The sequence below is a fragment of the Petromyzon marinus genome, chromosome 17 (genome assembly GCF_048934315.1).
Source record: "Petromyzon marinus isolate PM22_M1 ecotype Great Lakes invasive population chromosome 17, UKy_Petmar_22M1.pri1.0, whole genome shotgun sequence".
In the NCBI taxonomy this organism is placed as follows: domain Eukaryota; kingdom Metazoa; phylum Chordata; class Hyperoartia; order Petromyzontiformes; family Petromyzontidae; genus Petromyzon; species Petromyzon marinus.
This window is the reverse complement of record NC_133683.1, coordinates 2,506,120-2,519,598: the sequence shown is the minus strand read 5'-3', so window position 1 is coordinate 2,519,598 and position 13,479 is coordinate 2,506,120.

Sequence of the window (13,479 nt, the reverse complement as noted above, 5' to 3'; positions counted from 1 at the left end):
GGTAAGCTGGAGTCAGTCTCTCTCATTAAGGTCACATGGGCACACTGTGTCTCTTAGTTCTTGCAAGCTAAGCTGGAGTCAGTATCTCTCATTAAGGCCACATGGCCACACTGTGTCTCTTAATTCTTGCAAGTTAAGCTGGAATCAGTCTCTCTCATTAAGGCCACATGGCCACACTGTGTCTCTTAGTTCTTGCAAGTTAAGCTTGAGTCAGTCTCTCTCATTAAGGCCACATGGCCACACAGTGTCTCTTAGTTCTTGCAAGCTAAGCTGGAGTCAGTCTCTCTCATTAAGGTCACATGGTCACACTGTGTCTCTTAGTTCTTGCAAGCTAAGCTGGAATCAGTCTCTCTCATTAAGGCCACATGGCCACACTGTGTCTCTTAGTTCTTGCAAGCTAAGCTGGAGTGAGTCTCTCTCATTAAGGCCACATGGCCACACAGTGTCTCTTAGTTCTTGCAAGCTAAGCTGGAGTGAGTCTCTCTCATTAAGGCCACATGGCCACACAGTGTCTCTTAGTTCTTGCAAGCTAAGCTGGAGTGAGTCTCTCTCATTAAGGCCACATGGCCACACTGTGTCTCTTAGTTCTTGCAAGCTAAGCTTGAGTCAGTCTCTCTCAATAAGGCCACATGGCCACACAGTGTCTCTTAGTTCTTGCAAGGTAAGCTGGAGTCAGTCTCTCTCATTAAGGTCACATGGGCACACTGTGTCTCTTAGTTCTTGCAAGCTAAGCTGGAGTCAGTCTCTCTCATTAAGGCCACATGGCCACACTGTCTCTTAGTTCTTGCAAGCTAAGCTGGAATCAGTCTCTCTCATTAAGGCCACATGGCCACACTGTGTCTCTTAGTTCTTGCAAGCTAAGCTGGAGTGAGTCTCTCTCATTAAGGCCACATGGCCACACAGTGTCTCTTAGTTCTTGCAAGCTAAGCTGGAGTGAGTCTCTCTCATTAAGGCCACATGGCCACACTGTGTCTCTTAGTTCTTGCAAGCTAAGCTTGAGTCAGTCTCTCTCATTGAGGCCACATGGCCTCACAGTGTCTCTTAGTTCTTGCAAGGTAAGCTGGAGTCAGTCTCTCTCATTAAGATCACATGGGCACACTGTGTCTCTTAGTTCTTGCAAGCTAAGCTGGAGTCAGTCTCTCTCATTAAGGCCACATGGCCACACTGTGTCTCTTAGTTCTTGCAAGTTAAGCTGGAATCAGTCTCTCTCATTAAGGCCACATGGCCACACTGTGTCTCTTAGTTCTTGCAAGCTAAGCTGGAGTCAGTCTCTCTCATTAAGGCCACATGGCCACACTGTGTCTCTTAGTTCTTGCAAGCTAAGCTGGAGTCAGTCTCTCTCATTAAGGCTACATGGCCACACTGTCTCTTAGTTCTTGCAAGCTAAGCTAGAGTGAGTCTCTCATTAAGGCCACATGGCCACACTGTGTCTCTTAGTTCTTGCAAGCTAAGCTGGAGTGAGTCTCTCTCATTAAGGCCACATGGCCACACAGTGTCTCTTAGTTCTTGCAAGCTAAGTTGGAGTCAGTCTCTCTCATTAAGGCCACATGGCCACACTGAGTCTCTTAGTTCTTGCAAGCTAAGCTGGAGTGAGTCTCTCTCATTAAGGCCACATGGCCACACAGTGTCTCTTAGTTCTTGCAAGCTAAGCTGGAGTGAGTCTCATTAAGGCCACATGGCCACACTGTGTCTCTTAGTTCTTGCAAGCTAAGCTTGAGTCAGTCTCTCTCATTAAGGCCACATGGCCACACAGTATCTCTTAGTTCTTGCAAGCTAAGCTGGAGTCAGTCTCTCTCATTAAGGTCACATGGTCACACTGTGTCTCTTAGTTCTTGCAAGCTAAGCTGGAGTCAGTCTCTCTCATCAAGGCCACATGGCCACACTGTGTCTCTTAGTTCTTGCAAGCTAAGCTGGAATCAGTCTCTCTCATTAAGGCCACATGGCCACACTGTGTCTCTTAGTTCTTGCAAGCTAAGCTGGAGTCAGTCTCTCTCATTAAGGCCACATGGCCACACTGTGTCTCTTAGTTCTTGCAAGCTAAGCTGGAGTCAGTCTCTCTCATTAAGGCTACATGGCCACACTGTCTCTTAGTTCTTGCAAGCTAAGCTGGAGTGAGTCTTTCTCATTAAGGCCACATGGCCACACAGTGTCTCTTAGTTCTTGCAAGCTAAGTTGGAGTCAGTCTCTCTCATTAAGGCCACATGGCCACACTGAGTCTCTTAGTCCTTGCAAGCTAAGCTTGAGTCAGTCTCTCTCATTAAGGCCACATGGCCACACAGTGTCTCTTAGTTCTTGCAAGCTAAGCTGGAATCAGTCTCTCTCATTAAGGCCACATGGCCACACTGTGTCTCTTAGTTCTTGCAAGCTAAGCTGGAGTGAGTCTCTCTCATTAAGGCCACATGGCCACACAGTGTCTCTTAGTTCTTGCAAGCTAAGCTGGAGTGAGTCTCTCTCATTAAGGCCACATGGCCACACTGTGTCTCTTAGTTCTTGCAAGCTAAGCTTGAGTCAGTCTCTCTCATTAAGGCCACATGGCCACACAGTGTCTCTTAGTTCTTGCAAGGTAAGCTGGAGTCAGTCTCTCTCATTAAGGTCACATGGGCACACTGTGTCTCTTAGTTCTTGCAAGCTAAGCTGGAGTCAGTATCTCTCATTAAGGCCACATGGCCACACTGTGTCTCTTAATTCTTGCAAGTTAAGCTGGAATCAGTCTCTCTCATTAAGGCCACATGGCCACACTGTGTCTCTTAGTTCTTGCAAGTTAAGCTTGAGTCAGTCTCTCTCATTAAGGCCACATGGCCACACAGTGTCTCTTAGTTCTTGCAAGCTAAGCTGGAGTCAGTCTCTCTCATTAAGGTCACATGGTCACACTGTGTCTCTTAGTTCTTGCAAGCTAAGCTGGAATCAGTCTCTCTCATTAAGGCCACATGGCCACACAGTGTCTCTTAGTTCTTGCAAGCTAAGCTGGAGTGAGTCTCTCTCATTAAGGCCACATGGCCACACTGTGTCTCTTAGTTCTTGCAAGCTAAGCTTGAGTCAGTCTCTCTCATTAAGGCCACATGGCCACACAGTGTCTCTTAGTTCTTGCAAGGTAAGCTGGAGTCAGTCTCTCTCATTAAGGCCACATGGCCACACTGAGTCTCTTAGTTCTTGCAAGCTAAGCTGGAGTGAGTCTTTCTCATTAAGGCCACATGGCCACACAGTGTCTCTTAGTTCTTGCAAGGTAAGCTGGAGTCAGTCTCTCTCATTAAGGTCACATGGGCACACTGTGTCTCTTAGTTCTTGCAAGCTAAGCTGGAGTCAGTATCTCTCATTAAGGCCACATGGCCACACTGTGTCTCTTAATTCTTGCAAGTTAAGCTGGAATCAGTCTCTCTCATTAAGGCCACATGGCCACACTGTGTCTCTTAGTTCTTGCAAGTTAAGCTTGAGTCAGTCTCTCTCATTAAGGCCACATGGCCACACAGTGTCTCTTAGTTCTTGCAAGCTAAGCTGGAGTCAGTCTCTCTCATTAAGGTCACATGGTCACACTGTGTCTCTTAGTTCTTGCAAGCTAAGCTGGAATCAGTCTCTCTCATTAAGGCCACATGGCCACACAGTGTCTCTTAGTTCTTGCAAGCTAAGCTGGAGTGAGTCTCTCTCATTAAGGCCACATGGCCACACTGTGTCTCTTAGTTCTTGCAAGCTAAGCTTGAGTCAGTCTTTCTCATTAAGGCCACATGGCCACACAGTGTCTCTTAGTTCTTGCAAGGTAAGCTGGAGTCAGTCTCTCTCATTAAGGCCACATGGCCACACTGAGTCTCTTAGTTCTTGCAAGCTAAGCTGGAGTGAGTCTTTCTCATTAAGGCCACATGGCCACACAGTGTCTCTTAGTTCTTGCAAGCTAAGTTGGAGTCAGTCTCTCTCATTAAGGCCACATGGCCACACTGAGTCTCTTAGTTCTTGCAAGCTAAGCTGGAGTGAGTCTTTCTCATTAAGGCCACATGGCCACACAGTGTCTCTTAGTTCTTGCAAGCTAAGCTGGAGTGAGTCTCTCTCATTAAGGCCACATGGCCACACTGTGTCTCTTAGTCCTTGCAAGCTAAGCTTGAGTCAGTCTCTCTCATTAAGGCCACATGGCCACACAGTGTCTCTTAGTTCTTGCAAGCTAAGCTGGAATCAGTCTCTCTCATTAAGGTCACATGGTCACACTGTGTCTCTTAGTTCTTGCAAGCTAAGCTGGAGCCAGTCTCTCTCATTAAGGCCACATGGCCACACTGTCTCTTAGTTCTTGCAAGCTAAGCTGGAATCAGTCTCTCTCATTAAGGCCACATGGCCACACTGTGTCTCTTAGTTCTTGCAAGCTAAGCTGGAGTGAGTCTCTCTCATTAAGGCCACATGGCCACACAGTGTCTCTTAGTTCTTGCAAGCTAAGCTGGAGTGAGTCTCTCTCATTAAGGCCACATGGCCACACTGTGTCTTTTAGTTCTTGCAAGCTAAGCTTGAGTCAGTCTCTCTCATTAAGGCCACATGGCCACACAGTGTCTCTTAGTTCTTGCAAGGTAAGCTGGAGTCAGTCTCTCTCATTAAGGTCACATGGGCACACTGTGTCTCTTAGTTCTTGCAAGCTAAGCTGGAGTCAGTCTCTCTCATTAAGGCCACATGGCCACACTGTCTCTTAGTTCTTGCAAGCTAAGCTGGAATCAGTCTCTCTCATTAAGGCCACATGGCCACACTGTGTCTCTTAGTTCTTGCAAGCTAAGCTGGAGTGAGTCTCTCTCATTAAGGCCACATGGCCACACAGTGTCTCTTAGTTCTTGCAAGCTAAGCTGGAGTGAGTCTCTCTCATTAAGGCCACATGGCCACACTGTGTCTCTTAGTTCTTGCAAGCTAAGCTTGAGTCAGTCTCTCTCATTAAGGCCACATGGCCACACAGTGTCTCTTAGTTCTTGCAAGCTAAGCTGGAGTCAGTCTCTCTCATCAAGGCCACATGGCCACACTGTGTCTCTTAGTTCTTGCAAGCTAAGCTGGAATCAGTCTCTCTCATTAAGGCCACATGGCCACACTGTGTCTCTTAGTTCTTGCAAGCTAAGCTGGAGTCAGTCTCTCTCATTAAGGCCACATGGCCACACTGTGTCTCTTAGTTCTTGCAAGCTAAGCTGGAGTCAGTCTCTCTCATTAAGGCTACATGGCCACACTGTCTCTTAGTTCTTGCAAGCTAAGCTGGAGTGAGTCTTTCTCATTAAGGCCACATGGCCACACAGTGTCTCTTAGTTCTTGCAAGCTAAGTTGGAGTCAGTCTCTCTCATTAAGGCCACATGGCCACACTGAGTCTCTTAGTCCTTGCAAGCTAAGCTTGAGTCAGTCTCTCTCATTAAGGCCACATGGCCACACAGTGTCTCTTAGTTCTTGCAAGCTAAGCTGGAATCAGTCTCTCTCATTAAGGCCACATGGCCACACTGTGTCTCTTAGTTCTTGCAAGCTAAGCTGGAGTGAGTCTCTCTCATTAAGGCCACATGGCCACACAGTGTCTCTTAGTTCTTGCAAGCTAAGCTGGAGTGAGTCTCTCTCATTAAGGCCACATGGCCACACTGTGTCTCTTAGTTCTTGCAAGCTAAGCTTGAGTCAGTCTCTCTCATTAAGGCCACATGGCCACACAGTGTCTCTTAGTTCTTGCAAGGTAAGCTGGAGTCAGTCTCTCTCATTAAGGTCACATGGGCACACTGTGTCTCTTAGTTCTTGCAAGCTAAGCTGGAGTCAGTATCTCTCATTAAGGCCACATGGCCACACTGTGTCTCTTAATTCTTGCAAGTTAAGCTGGAATCAGTCTCTCTCATTAAGGCCACATGGCCACACTGTGTCTCTTAGTTCTTGCAAGTTAAGCTTGAGTCAGTCTCTCTCATTAAGGCCACATGGCCACACAGTGTCTCTTAGTTCTTGCAAGCTAAGCTGGAGTCAGTCTCTCTCATTAAGGTCACATGGTCACACTGTGTCTCTTAGTTCTTGCAAGCTAAGCTGGAATCAGTCTCTCTCATTAAGGCCACATGGCCACACAGTGTCTCTTAGTTCTTGCAAGCTAAGCTGGAGTGAGTCTCTCTCATTAAGGCCACATGGCCACACTGTGTCTCTTAGTTCTTGCAAGCTAAGCTTGAGTCAGTCTCTCTCATTAAGGCCACATGGCCACACAGTGTCTCTTAGTTCTTGCAAGGTAAGCTGGAGTCAGTCTCTCTCATTAAGGCCACATGGCCACACTGAGTCTCTTAGTTCTTGCAAGCTAAGCTGGAGTGAGTCTTTCTCATTAAGGCCACATGGCCACACAGTGTCTCTTCGTTCTTGCAAGGTAAGCTGGAGTCAGTCTCTCTCATTAAGGTCACATGGGCACACTGTGTCTCTTAGTTCTTGCAAGCTAAGCTGGAGTCAGTATCTCTCATTAAGGCCACATGGCCACACTGTGTCTCTTAATTCTTGCAAGTTAAGCTGGAATCAGTCTCTCTCATTAAGGCCACATGGCCACACTGTGTCTCTTAGTTCTTGCAAGTTAAGCTTGAGTCAGTCTCTCTCATTAAGGCCACATGGCCACACAGTGTCTCTTAGTTCTTGCAAGCTAAGCTGGAGTCAGTCTCTCTCATTAAGGTCACATGGTCACACTGTGTCTCTTAGTTCTTGCAAGCTAAGCTGGAATCAGTCTCTCTCATTAAGGCCACATGGCCACACAGTGTCTCTTAGTTCTTGCAAGCTAAGCTGGAGTGAGTCTCTCTCATTAAGGCCACATGGCCACACTGTGTCTCTTAGTTCTTGCAAGCTAAGCTTGAGTCAGTCTTTCTCATTAAGGCCACATGGCCACACAGTGTCTCTTAGTTCTTGCAAGGTAAGCTGGAGTCAGTCTCTCTCATTAAGGCCACATGGCCACACTGAGTCTCTTAGTTCTTGCAAGCTAAGCTGGAGTGAGTCTTTCTCATTAAGGCCACATGGCCACACAGTGTCTCTTAGTTCTTGCAAGCTAAGTTGGAGTCAGTCTCTCTCATTAAGGCCACATGGCCACACTGAGTCTCTTAGTTCTTGCAAGCTAAGCTGGAGTGAGTCTTTCTCATTAAGGCCACATGGCCACACAGTGTCTCTTAGTTCTTGCAAGCTAAGCTGGAGTGAGTCTCTCTCATTAAGGCCACATGGCCACACTGTGTCTCTTAGTCCTTGCAAGCTAAGCTTGAGTCAGTCTCTCTCATTAAGGCCACATGGCCACACAGTGTCTCTTAGTTCTTGCAAGCTAAGCTGGAATCAGTCTCTCTCATTAAGGTCACATGGTCACACTGTGTCTCTTAGTTCTTGCAAGCTAAGCTGGAGTCAGTCTCTCTCATTAAGGCCACATGGCCACACTGTCTCTTAGTTCTTGCAAGCTAAGCTGGAATCAGTCTCTCTCATTAAGGCCACATGGCCACACTGTGTCTCTTAGTTCTTGCAAGCTAAGCTGGAGTGAGTCTCTCTCATTAAGGCCACATGGCCACACAGTGTCTCTTAGTTCTTGCAAGCTAAGCTGGAGTGAGTCTCTCTCATTAAGGCCACATGGCCACACTGTGTCTTTTAGTTCTTGCAAGCTAAGCTTGAGTCAGTCTCTCTCATTAAGGCCACATGGCCACACAGTGTCTCTTAGTTCTTGCAAGGTAAGCTGGAGTCAGTCTCTCTCATTAAGGTCACATGGGCACACTGTGTCTCTTAGTTCTTGCAAGCTAAGCTGGAGTCAGTCTCTCTCATTAAGGCCACATGGCCACACTGTCTCTTAGTTCTTGCAAGCTAAGCTGGAATCAGTCTCTCTCATTAAGGCCACATGGCCACACTGTGTCTCTTAGTTCTTGCAAGCTAAGCTGGAGTGAGTCTCTCTCATTAAGGCCACATGGCCACACAGTGTCTCTTAGTTCTTGCAAGCTAAGCTGGAGTGAGTCTCTCTCATTAAGGCCACATGGCCACACTGTGTCTCTTAGTTCTTGCAAGCTAAGCTTGAGTCAGTCTCTCTCATTAAGGCCACATGGCCACACAGTGTCTCTTAGTTCTTGCAAGGTAAGCTGGAGTCAGTCTCTCTCATTAAGATCACATGGGCACACTGTGTCTCTTAGTTCTTGCAAGCTAAGCTGGAGTCAGTCTCTCTCATTAAGGCCACATGGCCACACTGTGTCTCTTAGTTCTTGCAAGTTAAGCTGGAATCAGTCTCTCTCATTAAGGCCACATGGCCACACTGTGTCTCTTAGTTCTTGCAAGCTAAGCTGGAGTCAGTCTCTCTCATTAAGGCCACATGGCCACACTGTGTCTCTTAGTTCTTGCAAGCTAAGCTGGAGTCAGTCTCTCTCATTAAGGCTACATGGCCACACTGTCTCTTAGTTCTTGCAAGCTAAGCTGGAGTGAGTCTCTCATTAAGGCCACATGGCCACACTGTGTCTCTTAGTTCTTGCAAGCTAAGCTGGAGTGAGTCTCTCTCATTAAGGCCACATGGCCACACAGTGTCTCTTAGTTCTTGCAAGCTAAGTTGGAGTCAGTCTCTCTCATTAAGGCCACATGGCCACACTGAGTCTCTTAGTTCTTGCAAGCTAAGCTGGAGTGAGTCTCTCTCATTAAGGCCACATGGCCACACAGTGTCTCTTAGTTCTTGCAAGCTAAGTTGGAGTCAGTCTCTCTCATTAAGGCCACATGGCCACACTGAGTCTCTTAGTTCTTGCAAGCTAAGCTGGAGTGAGTCTCTCTCATTAAGGTCACATGGGCACACTGTGTCTCTTAGTTCTTGCAAGCTAAGCTGGAGTCAGTCTCTCTCATTAAGGCCACATGGCCACACTGTCTCTTAGTTCTTGCAAGCTAAGCTGGAATCAGTCTCTCTCATTAAGGCCACATGGCCACACTGTGTCTCTTAGTTCTTGCAAGCTAAGCTGGAGTGAGTCTCTCTCATTAAGGCCACATGGCCACACAGTGTCTCTTAGTTCTTGCAAGCTAAGCTGGAGTGAGTCTCTCTCATTAAGGCCACATGGCCACACTGTGTCTCTTAGTTCTTGCAAGCTAAGCTTGAGTCAGTCTCTCTCATTAAGGCCACATGGCCACACAGTGTCTCTTAGTTCTTGCAAGGTAAGCTGGAGTCAGTCTCTCTCATTAAGATCACATGGGCACACTGTGTCTCTTAGTTCTTGCAAGCTAAGCTGGAGTCAGTCTCTCTCATTAAGGCCACATGGCCACACTGTGTCTCTTAGTTCTTGCAAGTTAAGCTGGAATCAGTCTCTCTCATTAAGGCCACATGGCCACACTGTGTCTCTTAGTTCTTGCAAGCTAAGCTGGAGTCAGTCTCTCTCATTAAGGCCACATGGCCACACTGTGTCTCTTAGTTCTTGCAAGCTAAGCTGGAGTCAGTCTCTCTCATTAAGGCTACATGCCCACACTGTCTCTTAGTTCTTGCAAGCTAAGCTGGAGTGAGTCTCTCATTAAGGCCACATGGCCACACTGTGTCTCTTAGTTCTTGCAAGCTAAGCTGGAGTGAGTCTCTCTCATTAAGGCCACATGGCCACACAGTGTCTCTTAGTTCTTGCAAGCTAAGTTGGAGTCAGTCTCTCTCATTAAGGCCACATGGCCACACTGAGTCTCTTAGTTCTTGCAAGCTAAGCTGGAGTGAGTCTCTCTCATTAAGGCCACATGGCCACACAGTGTCTCTTAGTTCTTGCAAGCTAAGCTGGAGTGAGTCTCTCTCATTAAGGCCACATGGCCACACTGTGTCTCTTAGTTCTTGCAAGCTAAGCTTGAGTCAGTCTCTCTCATTAAGGCCACATGGCCACACAGTATCTCTTAGTTCTTGCAAGCTAAGCTGGAGTCAGTCTCTCTCATTAAGGTCACATGGTCACACTGTGTCTCTTAGTTCTTGCAAGCTAAGCTGGAGTCAGTCTCTCTCATCAAGGCCACATGGCCACACTGTGTCTCTTAGTTCTTGCAAGCTAAGCTGGAATCAGTCTCTCTCATTAAGGCCACATGGCCACACTGTGTCTCTTAGTTCTTGCAAGCTAAGCTGGAGTCAGTCTCTCTCATTAAGGCCACATGGCCACACTGTGTCTCTTAGTTCTTTCAAGCTAAGCTGGAGTCAGTCTCTCTCATTAAGGCTACATGGCCACACTGTCTCTTAGTTCTTGCAAGCTAAGCTGGAGTGAGTCTCTCATTAAGGCCACATGGCCACACTGTGTCTCTTAGTTCTTGCAAGCTAAGCTGGAGTGAGTCTCTCTCATTAAGGCCACATGGCCACACAGTGTCTCTTAGTTCTTGCAAGCTAAGTTGGAGTCAGTCTCTCTCATTAAGGCCACATGGCCACACTGAGTCTCTTAGTTCTTGCAAGCTAAGCTGGAGTGAGTCTCTCTCATTAAGGCCACATGGCCACACAGTGTCTCTTAGTTCTTGCAAGCTAAGCTGGAGTGAGTCTCTCTCATTAAGGCCACATGGCCACACTGTGTCTCTTAGTTCTTGCAAGCTAAGCTTGAGTCAGTCTCTCTCATTAAGGCCACATGGCCACACAGTATCTCTTAGTTCTTGCAAGCTAAGCTGGAGTCAGTCTCTCTCATTAAGGTCACATGGTCACACTGTGTCTCTTAGTTCTTGCAAGCTAAGCTGGAGTCAGTCTCTCTCATCAAGGCCACATGGCCACACTGTGTCTCTTAGTTCTTGCAAGCTAAGCTGGAATCAGTCTCTCTCATTAAGGCCACATGGCCACACTGTGTCTCTTAGTTCTTGCAAGCTAAGCTGGAGTCAGTCTCTCTCATTAAGGCCACATGGCCACACTGTGTCTCTTAGTTCTTGCAAGCTAAGCTGGAGTCAGTCTCTCTCATTAAGGCTACATGGCCACACTGTCTCTTAGTTCTTGCAAGCTAAGCTGGAGTGAGTCTTTCTCATTAAGGCCACATGGCCACACAGTGTCTCTTAGTTCTTGCAAGCTAAGTTGGAGTCAGTCTCTCTCATTAAGGCCACATGGCCACACTGAGTCTCTTAGTCCTTGCAAGCTAAGCTTGAGTCAGTCTCTCTCATTAAGGCCACATGGCCACACAGTGTCTCTTAGTTCTTGCAAGCTAAGCTGGAATCAGTCTCTCTCATTAAGGCCACATGGCCACACTGTGTCTCTTAGTTCTTGCAAGCTAAGCTGGAGTGAGTCTCTCTCATTAAGGCCACATGGCCACACAGTGTCTCTTAGTTCTTGCAAGCTAAGCTGGAGTGAGTCTCTCTCATTAAGGCCACATGGCCACACTGTGTCTCTTAGTTCTTGCAAGCTAAGCTTGAGTCAGTCTCTCTCATTAAGGCCACATGGCCACACAGTGTCTCTTAGTTCTTGCAAGGTAAGCTGGAGTCAGTCTCTCTCATTAAGGTCACATGGGCACACTGTGTCTCTTAGTTCTTGCAAGCTAAGCTGGAGTCAGTATCTCTCATTAAGGCCACATGGCCACACTGTGTCTCTTAATTCTTGCAAGTTAAGCTGGAATCAGTCTCTCTCATTAAGGCCACATGGCCACACTGTGTCTCTTAGTTCTTGCAAGTTAAGCTTGAGTCAGTCTCTCTCATTAAGGCCACATGGCCACACAGTGTCTCTTAGTTCTTGCAAGCTAAGCTGGAGTCAGTCTCTCTCATTAAGGTCACATGGTCACACTGTGTCTCTTAGTTCTTGCAAGCTAAGCTGGAATCAGTCTCTCTCATTAAGGCCACATGGCCACACTGTGTCTCTTAGTTCTTGCAAGCTAAGCTGGAATCAGTCTCTCTCATTAAGGCCACATGGCCACACAGTGTCTCTTAGTTCTTGCAAGCTAAGCTGGAGTGAGTCTCTCTCATTAAGGCCACATGGCCACACTGTGTCTCTTAGTTCTTGCAAGCTAAGCTTGAGTCAGTCTCTCTCATTAAGGCCACATGGCCACACAGTGTCTCTTAGTTCTTGCAAGGTAAGCTGGAGTCAGTCTCTCTCATTAAGGTCACATGGGCACACTGTGTCTCTTAGTTCTTGCAAGCTAAGCTGGAGTCAGTCTCTCTCATTAAGGCCACATGGCCACACTGTCTCTTAGTTCTTGCAAGCTAAGCTGGAATCAGTCTCTCTCATTAAAGCCACATGGCCACACTGTGTCGCTTAGTTCTTGCAAGCTAAGCTGGAGTGAGTCTCTCTCATTAAGGCCACATGGCCACACAGTGTCTCTTAGTTCTTGCAAGCTAAGCTGGAGTGAGTCTCTCTCATTAAGGCCACATGGCCACACTGTATCTCTTAGTTCTTGCAAGCTAAGCTTGAGTCAGTCTCTCTCATTAAGGCCACATGGCCACACAGTGTCTCTTAGTTCTTGCAAGGTAAGCTGGAGTCAGTCTCTCTCATTAAGGTCACATGGGCACACTGTGTCTCTTAGTTCTTGCAAGCTAAGCTGGAGTCAGTCTCTCTCATTAAGGCCACATGGCCACACTGTGTCTCTTAGTTCTTGCAAGTTAAGCTGGAATCAGTCTCTCTCATTAAGGCCACATGGCCACACTGTGTCTCTTAGTTCTTGCAAGCTAAGCTGGAGTCAGTCTCTCTCATTAAGGCCACATGGCCACACTGTGTCTCTTAGTTCTTGCAAGCTAAGCTGGAGTCAGTCTCTCTCATTAAGGCTACATGGCCACACTGTCTCTTAGTTCTTGCAAGCTAAGCTGGAGTGAGTCTCTCATTAAGGCCACATGGCCACACTGTGTCTCTTAGTTCTTGCAAGCTATGCTGGAGTCAGTCTCTCTCATTAAGGCCACATGGCCACACTGTGTCTCTTAGTTCTTGCAAGCTAAGTTGGAGTCAGTCTCTCTCATTAAGGCCACATGGCCACACTGAGTCTCTTAGTTCTTGCAAGCTAAGCTGGAGTGAGTCTCTCTCATTAAGGCCACATGGCCACACAGTGTCTCTTAGTTCTTGCAAGCTAAGCTGGAGTGAGTCTCTCTCATTAAGGCCACATGGCCACACTGTGTCTCTTAGTTCTTGCAAGCTAAGCTTGAGTCAGTCTCTCTCATTCAGGCCACATGGCCACACAGTATCTCTTAGTTCTTGCAAGCTAAGCTGGAGTCAGTCTCTCTCATTAAGGTCACATGGTCACACTGTGTCTCTTAGTTCTTGCAAGCTAAGCTGGAGTCAGTCTCTCTCATCAAGGCCACATGGCCACACTGTGTCTCTTAGTTCTTGCAAGCTAAGCTGGAATCAGTCTCTCTCATTAAGGCCACATGGCCACACTGTGTCTCTTAGTTATTGCAAGCTAAGCTGGAGTCAGTCTCTCTCATTAAGGCCACATGGCCACACTGTGTCTCCTAGTTCTTGCAAGCTAAGCTGGAGTCAGTCTCTCTCATTAAGGCCACATGGCCACACTGTGTCTCTTAGTTCTTGCAAGCTAAGCTGGAGTGAGTCTCATTAAGGCCACATGGCCACACTGTGTCTCCTAGTTCTTGCAAGCTAAGCTGGAGTGAGTCTCATTAAGGCCACATGGCCACACTGTGTCTCCTAGTTCTTGCAAG